Consider the following 12,670-nt stretch of genomic DNA (forward strand, 5'->3'; position numbering starts at 1 on the left):
ATCAAACATTATATTTATAATATTACTGAAATATTAAATACACTACACTCTTCTCTGTTTAGCTATCAACTCAATATAAAATGCATTATGACATACTTAAGATAAGATGCATTCTATATTGGGTTGAAGTACAGTATACATAGGTAATATAGAAATGAGACGGTGTGGTGTTTCCCTTTAATTCATCTCTGCTGTCATAGGGAGACTTTTGATTTGAGTTGAGGAGAATTTCCTTTTCCAAGGGTCCTCTTGAATTCACAACCTTTTGGTGAGAGCCTAAATGTGTTTCTCCATTGAATCTAACCACGTCCTGTGCAAACCGCACACAACAATTGCCGAGATTGTACGTGATGTCGCAAGATCACACTTGGAGCACTTCTGTGTACTGAAAGAATGATTACTGACATTGAAAAGCATGTTTAGATTCATTGGACTGTCATGGGCAAAAAGGTGAAGCTATGATCAGGAATTAACTCAGTAGGGGATTATGGGATTAGGAAGCAGAGGTTACAGAAGAGAAGAATTGGCAAGGATAGAAGGTGCAAAGTGATGTGACACGCATGTGACGTGCAATTGATAGGTTACTGCTGTGAGGACGGGGGGTGAGGAAAGGAACACAGTGACAGGAACAGCTTCCCCCTTACCAAAATCACAAGTTGCAAATTGAAGAAAACAGTACAAGGTTTCCAAAGGTGGAACGGATTAGGACCTGAGGAGACGATTGGTCTGGAGGAGCAAAAATTTCATCTTCCAGTTAGATTCCTCTTTACGTAACTGCAGGGTTCGGCTGAGGATTGAAAGGTCAAAGTAATGTTTGACAGACTCAGAGTAAAGTAATGAATAAGTAGGCTAGCCATGCAAGAATTTGAAGCCTTCTGGCTTAAGATAGGAGTTATGACAGGTAGTTAATGAGTGATTTAGTCAGAGGGATAGGTGAAGTGGAGAAAATTAACCTGCAACTTACTTCAGTGAAGAGCTCATCCAATAGCAATACAGTATATTCCACATTCCAGATACCTGTTGATAGGTTCTCCATATTGGCCGTCCTATCATTAAACATCATCTATAGTCTGCATGCTGAAAGGCAAAATTGTGGGTCTGGAATGTTTGGACTAACGAGTTTTACCACACACCTCTCACAGTAAATGCTAATTAAAGCACAATGGGGCCTCAAGGCCACTTAGCAGGAAAGTGTAAGGCCTCACCAGGTTGATTTTACAGCGGCATTTGGTAATTTGATGAAAATCACAGGCATGTGACCCGCAGTTAAACAACGCAGAACACGTTCAAGGTCAGTAGAAGATTTCGGATTGTCAACCCTCTAGTTTTGTTTACCAATGGAGGTTTTTCTCGTCCATGTTCCCAACTTCCTGTTGCTCCATCACAGAATCCTGCTCCTGTGTTTACTGGAAACCTATAGGCAGGATATGAAAGCTTTGAAGAGAGTGCAGAGATTTACCAGCATGCTGCCTTGAATAAAAGCACATGTCTTATGAAGATAGATTAAGCAAGCTAGGGCTTTGTTAATTTGGAGTGAAGGAGAATGAGAGATAACCTGATAGAGGGATGCAAGATGATAAGAGGCACAGAAAGAGTGGATAGCTAGAGACTTTTCCCCACGGTGGAAATGGCTAAAACAAGGGAGCATAATTTAAGGTGATTGGAGGAGAGTTTAGGGGGTTGTCTGAGGTAGGTTCTTTACACAGAGAGTAGTGAGTGCATGGAAACAGCAAATACATTAGGAGCATTTAAGAAACTCTAACCCTCTGATTGCCCTTTTTTGTACCTTGGGTGAGGCAGACATGCATTTGAGTCCGACTAAACGCCGAACATTATATCTTGCCTCTCTCATGTTCAATGGCTTAGTGATATTATGTCTTGTTTAGACCTTGAAAAAATTCATTATTCACTTCTCAATTCGGACATAAAGTTTCATAAGGTGTGGAGACTTTTTCTTGAATACTTTCATAACTCCCCATTAGATTAAGCTTATTCTTTTTATCCCTTACTTTCAGCTTTTTTTCCCTCTGTAAGTTTTATGCTTTCTTTTTGATGGAAATTACAATATAGTTTTCATAGTAGGCATTATTCTTTTTATTTATATTTACAGTTTTGGGGGGGGGTTGAATTCTCTCTTTATCATTTTTATATGTTGAGATTGAGATTGAAACATGTAAGATTATTAAGGGATTGGACAAGATAGAGGCAGGAAATATGTTCCAGATGCTGGGAGAGTCCAGTACGAGAGGGCATGGTTTGAGAATAAGGGGTAGGTCATTTAGGACAGAGTTAAGGAAAAACTTCTTCTCCCAGAGAGTTGTGGGTGTCTGGAATGCACTGCCTTGGAAGGTAGTGGAGGCCAATTCTCTGGATGCTTTCAAGAAGGAGCTAGATAGATATCTGATGGATAGGGGAATCAAGGGATATGGGGACAAGGCAGGAACCGGGTATTGATAGGAATTGATCAGCCATGATCTCAGAATGGCGGTGCAAGCTCGAAGGACCGAATGGTCTGCTTCTGCACCTATTGTCTATTGTCTATTGTAATGGTTGGCCTGGAGTTTCTTAGTGGGAGGGAGGGGAGGATACTAACTTTATATGATGTTATTCTGGGTGCTGTTTCCTTATTGCTGTGAATTATATAATTAATATGCTTATTTTGCATTGCGTTAACTCTCATTTTGCTATTGGATTTTTTTTCTTTGTAGTTGGTTTTTAGAAGTGCATAAAAAATCAATAATAAAGAAAAGAAACTCTTAGAAAGGCACATGGACGATAGAATAATGGTTATGTTGGAGGGAAGGGTTAGATTGATCTTAGAGCGGGTTAAAAGGTCGGCACACATTGTGGGCCGAAGTACCTGTATTATGTTCTGTGTTCTATGTTCTACGGCCTAGCACATCCAGTGCAAATGTAAGGTAACTTACTGCTTGTCTTCCTCCCCCTTAATGGTTGACAGTGGTTGACAAAGGAAGTCAGAGATTGCATAGCATTAAAAAAAAGGAAATATGATAGAGCTAAGGTGAGTGGGAGGACAGATGATTGGGAAGTTTTTAAGGAACAACAGAACTTAACTAAAAAGACAATACGGGGAGAAAAAATGAGGTACGAACGTAAGCTAGCCAGGAATATAAAGGAAGATAGCAGAAGCTTTTTTAGGTATGTGAAGAGAAAGAAGATAGTTAAGAACAATGTTGGGCCCTTGAAGAATGAATTGGGTGAAATTATTATGAGAAACAGAGAAATGGCAGAAGAATTTAATGAGTACTTTAGATCTGTTTTCACTAAGGAAGACACAAGCAATCTCCCAGATGTATGGATGGGCCAAGGACATAGGGTAACAGAGGAAATGAAACAGATTGACATTCGGAAGGAAACGGTGATGAGAAGACTGATGGGACTGAAGGCTGACAAATCCCAGGTCCAGATGGTCTGCGCCCTAGAGTGCTAAAGGAGATGGCCCTGGAAATTGTGAATGCATTGGTAATCATTTTCCAATGTTCCTTAGATTCAGGATCAATTCCTGAGGATTGGAGAATGGCTAATGTTATCCCACTTTTTAAAAAAGGAGGGAGGGAGAAAACAGAGAACTATCGACCTGTCAGCCTGACATTGGTGGTGGGAAAGATGCTAGAGTCCATTATTAAGGATGAAATAGTGGCATATCTAGATAGCAGTGATAGGATTGGGCCGAGCCAGCATGGATTTACCAAGGGTAAATCATACTTGACTAATCTGTTGGAGTTTTTCGAGGATGTAACTAGGAAGTTAGACGGGGGAGATCCAGTGGATGTAATGTACCTTGATTTTCGGAAGGCATATGATAATGTCCCACATAGAAGGTTGGTGGGTAAAATCAAAGCTCAGGGCATCGGGGGGAAGGCATTGACATGGATAGAAAACTGGTTGGCAGATAGAAAGCAAAGGGTAGCGGTGAATGGGTGTTTCTGGGAATAGCAGGTGGTGACTAGTGGGGTGCCACAGGGCTCGGTATTGGAACCACAGCTGTTTACCATTTACGTTAACGATTTGGATGAAGGCATAAAAAATAACATCAGCAAATTTGCTGATGATACTAAGCTGGGTGGCAGTGTGACATGTGATGAGAATGTTAGGAGAATTCAGGGTGACTTGGATAGGCTGGGTGAGTGGGCAGATACTTGGCAAATGGCATTTAATGTGAATAAGTGTGAGGTTATCCACTTTGGGAGTAAGAACAGGAAGGCAGATTATTATCTGAACACTGTAGAGTTGAGTAAGGGAGAAATACTAAGAGATCTCGGAGTCCTTGGTCATCAGTCACTGAAGGTGAATGAGCAAGTGCAGCAGGCAGTGAAGAAGGCTAATGGAATGTTGGCCTTTATTACAAAGGGAATTGAGTACAAGAGCGAGGAAATCCTCTTGCATTTGTACAGAGCCCTGGTGAGACCACACCTGGAGTATTGTGTACAGTTTTGGTCTCCAGGGTTAAGGAAGGATATCCTGGCTGTAGAGGAAGTGCAGCGTAGATTCACGAGGTTAATTCCTGAGATGTCTGGACTGTCTTACGCAGAGCAGTTAGAGAGACTGGGTTGTACACGCTGGAATTAGGGATCTGATTGAAACATATAAGATTATTAAGGGATTGGACAAGATAGAGGCAGGAAATACATTCCAGATGCTGGGAGAGTCCAGTACCAGAGGGCATGGTTTGAGAATAAGGGGTAGGTCATTTAGGACAGTTAAGGAAAAACTTCTTCTCCCAGAGAGTTGAGGGGGTCTGGAATGCACTGCCTCGGAAGGTAGTGGAGGCCAATTCTCTGGATGCTTTCAAGAAGGAGCTAGATAGGTATCTTACGGATAGGGGAATCAAGGGATATGGGGACAAGGCAGGAACCGGGTAATGTTAGTAATTGATCAGCCATGATCTCAAAATGGCGGTGCAGGCTCGAAGGGCCGAATGGTCTACTACTGCACCTATTGTCTATTGTCTATTGACTCTCTGAATGAATTGTGGCTGATCACCAGCAGTTCATCCAACTAGCCATGCTTCATGGGATGACTGACTCCAGTGGCCAGCTGAGGTCCACAGACTCTTCGGGAAAGCAAGCATTCTGCAACAGAAAAACGCTCCTGGCTTTCTGATCCTCAGGAGGTATGGAAGCCCCAAGTCCCACAACTTCAACCGCTCTGTTCTGGAACCCGCACATTCCTAATCGTTACCCCGGTATAGCAATACTCGGACCACCTTGCATGGCAGCAGACAATTTTTAGTCATACACATACAGAGAAAACTTACAAGGCATTTGCCAGGATGTGAGTTGTAGGAAAAGGTTGGATGGGTTAAGATTTCATTCCCTGGAGCGCAGGAGAATGATGGGAGACTTGATGGAGGTATGCAAAATTATCAGGGGTATAGATAGAGTAATTGCTTTTTCCACTGCGGTTGGGTGAGGCTAGAGGTCATAGGTTAAGGGTGAAAGGTGAAATATTTAAGGGGAACGTGACGGGGGGGGATCTTCTTCTCTTAGTGGATGGAGCGAGCTGCCAGCAGAAGTGGTGGATGTGGGTTCTATTTCACCATCTAACAGACATTTGGTTAAGTACATAGATGAGAGGAGTATGGAGGCCTCTGGGCCCTGATGCAGGAGAGTAGGACTAGCATGGACAGGATGGGCCAAAGGGCCTGTTTATATGCTCTAGTGTTTTCTGACTCTATGTACTCTCTTATATAGTTCTGTAGGATTTATATTGAATTTATGTTTTTCTTGTGAATGTTGCATCTCTGTTGCTGCTAAAAGTGAAATTTTAACTAATTTTTCATATTGTGTGTGTGTGTGTTTACTTGTGCACATGACAATAAACTCCACCTGGATTAACCCTATACGGTGAGGCAAGCTTGCTCTATCTTGAAGTGGTCAAAATTGTCCAGTTCAGCACAGAAGCAGAGCTGAACCTGGAACTCTGGTATGCTTACAAGACAAAATCCTCCAGCCTCTCCCATCACACACATGCTGAGTACTATGTGTCACCAATTCGATATTCCTGCTTTAACCAGACCTTTCATCACCTGGAAACAGAAATATACAGATAAAAGCTTCCTCCAATCAGAATGAGAAAATACATTGCACTCGCCTTAGACTCCTGCAGAATGGAGTCTAGAAATACCCTTGAGTGTGATACAATCGAGATGGTTCAGAGCCTGTATGGGGTGGTGCATCAGGCCCACATTCCTAATCGAGTCTGAGGTGATGAAGAAAACGTAGCACTCTTCACCTCCCACCCCTTGGTGGCGCTGTGACTCAGATGGCACCAGTTTTGTTTCAGAGTCACAACTTGCATTTTCCACTTCAGGTCTGGGCACTTAGACCCCAAAGTAATGCTGACAGTGTTCTGCATTGTCAGGGGTGCCTTTAAAATGAGATTTGCACAGAGCCAAACATGCTTCTCAGGTGGATTCTGTGGCACTACGTTAAGGAAGATAAGGAAATTTTCCCCTGTGTCCAGGATAATGTTTATGCCTCAACCAATGCCACTAAAACAGAATATCTGCTCCTAGTCACTCTGCAGTTGTGAAGGACAGTTGAATACTGCTACATTTCCTACATTACAATAGTGGCTTCTCTTGAAAAACATACCTAAGTGTCTGAAAAGCCTGTTGGACCATCCTTGATGTCAAATTGGTGTTGCTGGGGTATGTTTTACTGCCTGCTTAATTCCACTTCACTCACTGGCTCATTGACTTTCAGCAGCAACAGCCAACTTCCTTCGAGCAAATTGAGTAAATGTCAATATCTTCCATCATTTGACTGATAATTAATGGCAGACTGTTGGCTGATAATTAGCCAGGCTGATTCTGATTTACCCGTAGGAAAGGTCAATGACTACAGTCATTCATTTATGGATATTTGCAGGAGTTTTCAAAACTTTGCAAAGTTTTAAAAATATTGAATCTAAAACTTTGACAAACTTCTATAGATGTGTGGTGGAGAGTATATTGACTAATTGCATCATGGAAACACCAATACCCCTGAACGGAAAGTCCTACAAAAAGTAGCGGATATGACCCAGTCCATCACGGGTACCACCACTGAGACCATCTACATGGAGCGATGCTGCAGGAAAGCAGATCCATCATCAGAGATGCCCACTAATTGGGCTACACCCTCTTCTCGTTGCTGCCATCAGAAGGAAGGTACAGGAGCTGAAGTTCCACATAACCAGGTTCACCGCCAGGAACAGTTACTACCCGCCAACCATCAAGCTCTTGAACCAGAGGGAATAACATCACTCAGTTACACATGCCCTATCACTAGCTGTTCCTACAACCTATGGACTCACTTTCAAGGACTCTTCATCTCATGTTCTCCTTAGTTATAGCTTATTTATTTATTACTACATTTTCTTCTTTTCTCTTTTGTATTTGCATAAATTGTTGTCTTTTACTAATTGGTTGTTTGTTCTTTTGGGTGTGGTCTTTCATTGATTCAATTGTGTTTCTTGGATTCACCGTGTATGCCTGTATAAGAATCTTAGGGTGACTGGAGTAAAGTACAGTGGGGATGGAAGAAGTGAATTTTTTACACAGAGGGCAGTGTGTGCTTGAAAAAAAATTGGATAGGTATATGGACAGGAAAGGAATGGAGGGTTATGGGCCGAATGCAGGTCGGTGGGGCTAGGTGAGAGTAAGCGTTCGGCATGAACTAGAAGGGCTGAGATGGCCTGTTTCCATGCTGTAATTGTTATATGGTTATATGAATGCCCTGCCTGGGGTGTTTGTAGAGGCAGATACATTAGGGACATTTAAGAAGCTCCTAGATAGGCACATGGATGATAGAAAAAAAATGGAGGGCTATGTAGGAGGGAAGGGTTAGATTGATCTTAGAGTAGGCTAAAAGGTCAGCACAACATTGTGGGCTGAAGGGCCTGTACTGCCCTATAATGTTCTATAGTGTTCTATGTTCTGTGTAAGAATATCCATCATGCGCAGTCTTCTCTAACAGACAGTTGGGGATTCACTTGATCATGTAACAGAAAATCAGCACCAGACAAACTTGAACTATATCACACAGACATTATTAATTTATTTAGTGATACAGCGTGGAATAGGCCCTTCTGCCCCTTTGCAGCAAACCACCCAGTAACCCCTGACAACCCCAGTTTAACCCAGGACAATTTACAATGACCAATTAATCCTGCCTATCTTTGGGCTGTGGGAGGAAACCAGAGGATCCAGAGAAAGCCCGTACATTCGGCAGGGAGGACGTGTAGAGACTTCTTACAGAGGGCACTGTGATTGAACTCTGAACTCCTATGCCCAGAGCTATAACAATGCCCCTCAACCTCGACACTACCATGAACAATACCTGTCTACTTCCACAATATAAGCTTCAGTTTTGCAAAACTACAACAGTGAACTATTTCAGATGGCGATTGAGAAAGACACAAGATGACCTTGTGTGGGTAGAGCAGGGGTTGCCAACCTTTTTTTATGCCATAGACCGAGGGGGGTCTGTGGAGCCCTGGTTGGGAACTCCTGGCGTAGAGCAATACGCAACAAGCTGGAGGAACTCAGGGGGTCAGGCAACGTCTATAATGGAGTTCAGGTTGAGTCCCCTCAGCTGGATGGAAAGAAAGGGGGAGGTAGCCAGTATGAAATGGTGTGGGGAAGAGCCGGCAGGTGATAGGTGGATCCAGGTGAGGGGTTGACGGGCAGTAGAAATGAGTGGGAATTAAGTCAGATGCTGGGAGGCGAGAGGTAGGCATGACAAAGGACTGAAAATGATGGGATCTAACAGGAGAAGGAATAGAAGGTGGAATACATGGAGGGGAGTGGGGAGAGGAATCAGTGGAATGAGTGTGTGGGTGATGGGAAGATGGAGAATGTAGCAGAGGGAAAAGTGATAGGATGGTGGGGAGGAGAGAGAAAAGGAACAGAGGGGGGTACAATTACCATAAGTTTGACAATACACCAATGCATAGATTCTGAAAATGCTGTAGAGGGTCCATCCACCATTAAAGACCCTCACCACCCAGGACATTACTACTTCTCTATTGTCAGGGAGGAGCTACAGAAGTCCTAAGGCACCCACTATGTTTTAGGGTCAGTTCTTTCTCCTCCACCGTCAGATTTCTGAATGGACCGTGACCCCATGAACACTACTTCACTTTTATGCTTCTTTTTTACACAAGTTAGTTATTTTTATATTTCTTGTTGGAACTTATAGTAACTTTTTTATCTGCTGCAAAACAACAAATTTCATGACCTATGTCGACGATAAGAAACCTGATTCTGATTCTGATCCACTGTTTGTTCGTTCCACCATGTTGGAGTCTGCCCAAGTGAAACATGAGGAAAGCCAAATGTATAACGAAACACAACAGCTTGTTTTTATATAGCATGTTGGCATAACCAAACACCTAATGCTCCTCGCAGGATTGCAATGAGACAAAAAGATCTCTACACAGAAGGAGAACAGGCAAGACACCAGGAAACATAAGTTTCTGACTGCATTCTAGGCAAACAAGTCAGGGCTTTCACATCACCACAGGGCACTGTTTTACTGTGATAATTATAACTGCTGTGGTTCATTTCTTTCACTATTATCAACACTATTATCAACCGATCCAATCAAGTGACATTTCTTTCCATAAATCACAATAAATCAGACGGAAAGCAATGCACACACGAAATGCTGGTGGAACTCAGCAGGTCAGGCAGCATCCAAGGAAATGGATAAGACAGTTGACTCGTCTTCAGGAACTTGGATTGGAAGCCTGTTGTGAATCTATCTGCCTTATGCCTCTGGCCAGTGTGGAGTGGGGATTTACTCTGTAGTCATGCAGGCACTGGGGCAGAGCTTCAGTAATGACCGGAAGAAACAATGTCGATGCTCCAAACAAGCGCACCAGACCTTGAGTTTGCTCTCTTTGCATTTGCCAATTCCACATCTAACTGAACCCATACTTTGCAAGTATCGAACACTGATAAACAATGGGTTGTCCCCTGACTGCTTGGCTCTTCTCTGCATTTGTTGTGTAAAAGCTACAAACCTAAGGCTAAAAACTCCATGGTATCATGTTGAAGACAGGGAAGATTCTCTGGTCAATATTTATGCTTCAAGTAATAACAACAAAACAGGTTATTGCATCATTATAAGTACTGATTGTTTCCTGGGATGAGGAGATTGACGTAGGGGGTACGTTCTCATTTAGAATGTAGAACACAGAGCAGTGCAGTACAGTACAGGAAGAGGCCCTTCGCGACAAAGAGGTAACTTCGTTGAAACATATCATTGGCGTACCCAGAGACATGCCCTCTTCTTTTTACCACCATCAGAGAAGAGGTACAGAAGCTCAGCTTTTTACGGTTTGCCATCAGTTTTCTGAATGGACAAGGAACCCATGAATACTACCTCAAAATGTTTTCCAGTTTTTGCACTATTTACCTAATTTTTATATATGTTATGTACTTGTATTTTATATTCATTAGCAGGGGGAAAGGAAATTAAGGCAGGAGCAAGCAGATCGGCCTTTGTTGGAGTGGACAGTGTTAGAGTGGAGATTTGAGGCCTTAGCTCTTCAAGGCTTCAGTGAGGAAAGGCTTGTGTAAGAGAAGGTGGAAAGCTGTAGGTAGATATTTTTCAGTACTTATAGAACCATATAAAATTATGAAAGGGGTAGATAAGATAGAGGCAGGAAAGTTGCTTCCACTGGTTAAGTGAGAATAGAACTAGTGGACAAAACCTCAAGATTTGGGGGGATAGATTTAGGATGGAGATGAAGAGGAACTGCTTTTCCCAACTCTGTGGAATTCTCTGCCCAATGAAGGCTACCTCAGTAAATATATTTAAGACAAGGTTAGGTAGATTTTTGATCAGTCGGGGAATTCAGGGTTATGAACAAAAGGCAGGTAGATGAAGATGAGTCCATGGCCAGATCAGCCAAGATCTTACTGAATGGTGGTGGAGACTCGACGGGCCTGATGGCCGACTCCTGCTCCTTTTTCTTATGCTCTTATGTTCAGTTTATTTATTGATTCTTTCTTTATAATTGCACAATTAGAGCATTATGGATGTCAGGCAGGATAGTGGAATGCTCCTTTTGCGGGGTATGAGACGCAAGCAGGACTCCAGAGTCCCTGACGATTTCATCTGCAAGAAGTGCATTCAGCTGCAGCTTCTAACACTCTTCATTAAGGAGTTGGAGCTCAGAGGGTAAATGGGTGATAGACAGGACCTATAGAGAGGTAGGTACACCCAAGGTCCAGGGCACAGGGAACTGGGGGAGAGTCAGGAGATATTCCATTTTGGACACTGCTGGGGGAGGTGACCTAGCAGAGGAAGGTCATAGTTGTCAGATCTCTGGCACTAAGTCTGGTTCTGTGGCTCAGGGGAGAAGAGGCGAGTTCTGGTATTAGGGGACTCATTAGTTAGGGAACAGAAAGGAGTTCTGTGGATGAGAACGAGATTCCCAGATGATGTGTGCCTCCTGGGTGCTAGGGTCTGGGACATGTAGAAACGAGTCCTCAGTGTTCTGAAGTGGGTGGGTGAGCAGCCAGAGGTCATGGTCCATTTAGGTATCAATGACATAGGTAGGAAGAGGGATGAAGTTCTGCAAAGTGAGTTCAGGGAGTTAGGTGGTCAGTTAAAGGGCAGAACTTCCAGGGTTGTGATCTCAGGATTGCTACCCGTGCCACGTGCTAGCGAGACCAGAAGCAGGAAGACCATTCAGCTTAACATGAGGCTGAGGAGTTAGTGTATGAGGGAGGGCTTCAGATTTTTCCATCATTGGGCTCTCTTCCAGGGGAGGTGGGACCTGTACAGAAGAGACGGTTTGTGTCACAAGCCCTGTGCACCTGTATTTATTAATTATTGCCCTAGCTAGAGTCATTAAGCCCTTGTGATCTCTGTTTAATCTTGTCAAGTTTATTTTGACTGGCGCAGATTTTCTGCGTACTGTAATTTAAAGCGGACTCAGAATTAGCGTTTATCACGGAGCTTTCTCGTGGTGTAACTCGGTCCAGCCATCGATGTTCTGTTGGAGCTCTCGTGACTAAACTCTTGTTTCTGTCTCAACATGTGTGGCCCCCCCCCCCCCGCAGCGGGCTCAGTGGTCTGTCAGCGCACACTGTGATTGGCTTGCACCTAAACTGGAGGAGAACTAGTACCCTAATGGGAAGGTTTGCACTACTGTACAGAGAGCCTAAACTGGAGTTGCAGGGGATTGGGAACCAGAGTGCCAGAACAGATAGTGGAGTGGTTGTGGAGACAGGTTTTGTTAAGACCTCAGACAAAGTCAGGAGCCAAAAGAGTGAGCGTGGTGTGAGTCGCGTTCTGAGCTGCATAAACCTCAATGCAAGCAGTATTGTGGGAAAGGCAGATGAGCTCAGGGCATGGATCAACACATGGAATTATGATATTGCAGCAGTTAGTGAGACCTGGTTGCAGGAGGGGCAGGAGTGGTAGCTCAATACTCTGTTGTTTCAAACGTGATACAGAAGGAGGGATAAAAGAGGCAATGCTAATTAGGGCAAATGTCATGGCAGTGCTCAATCAGAACAGACTGAAGCACTCATCTAGTGAGGCTTTAAGGGTGGAACTGGGAAATAAGAAAGGTATAACTGCGTTAATGGGGCTATATTACAGACCTCTCAACAGTTCCACGGATTTAGAAGAACAAATTTGAAGAG

General features: G+C 43.4%; 1 long non-coding RNA gene across 1 annotated transcript in view; it reads left to right on the top strand.

Moving 5' to 3' along the window:
* The first annotated feature begins 1,053 nt into the window (after positions 1-1,053).
* Positions 1,054-12,670, top strand: part of LOC132383411 (uncharacterized) — a 48,543-nt gene continuing 36,926 nt past the window's right edge. Inside the window, exon 1 of the long non-coding RNA XR_009508676.1 lies at positions 1,054-1,291. This is a non-coding gene — a long non-coding RNA (uncharacterized LOC132383411). The remainder of the gene's footprint in view (positions 1,292-12,670) is intronic.

The sequence above is a fragment of the Hypanus sabinus genome, chromosome 30 (genome assembly GCF_030144855.1).
Source record: "Hypanus sabinus isolate sHypSab1 chromosome 30, sHypSab1.hap1, whole genome shotgun sequence".
Classification (NCBI taxonomy): Eukaryota; Metazoa; Chordata; class Chondrichthyes; order Myliobatiformes; family Dasyatidae; genus Hypanus; species Hypanus sabinus.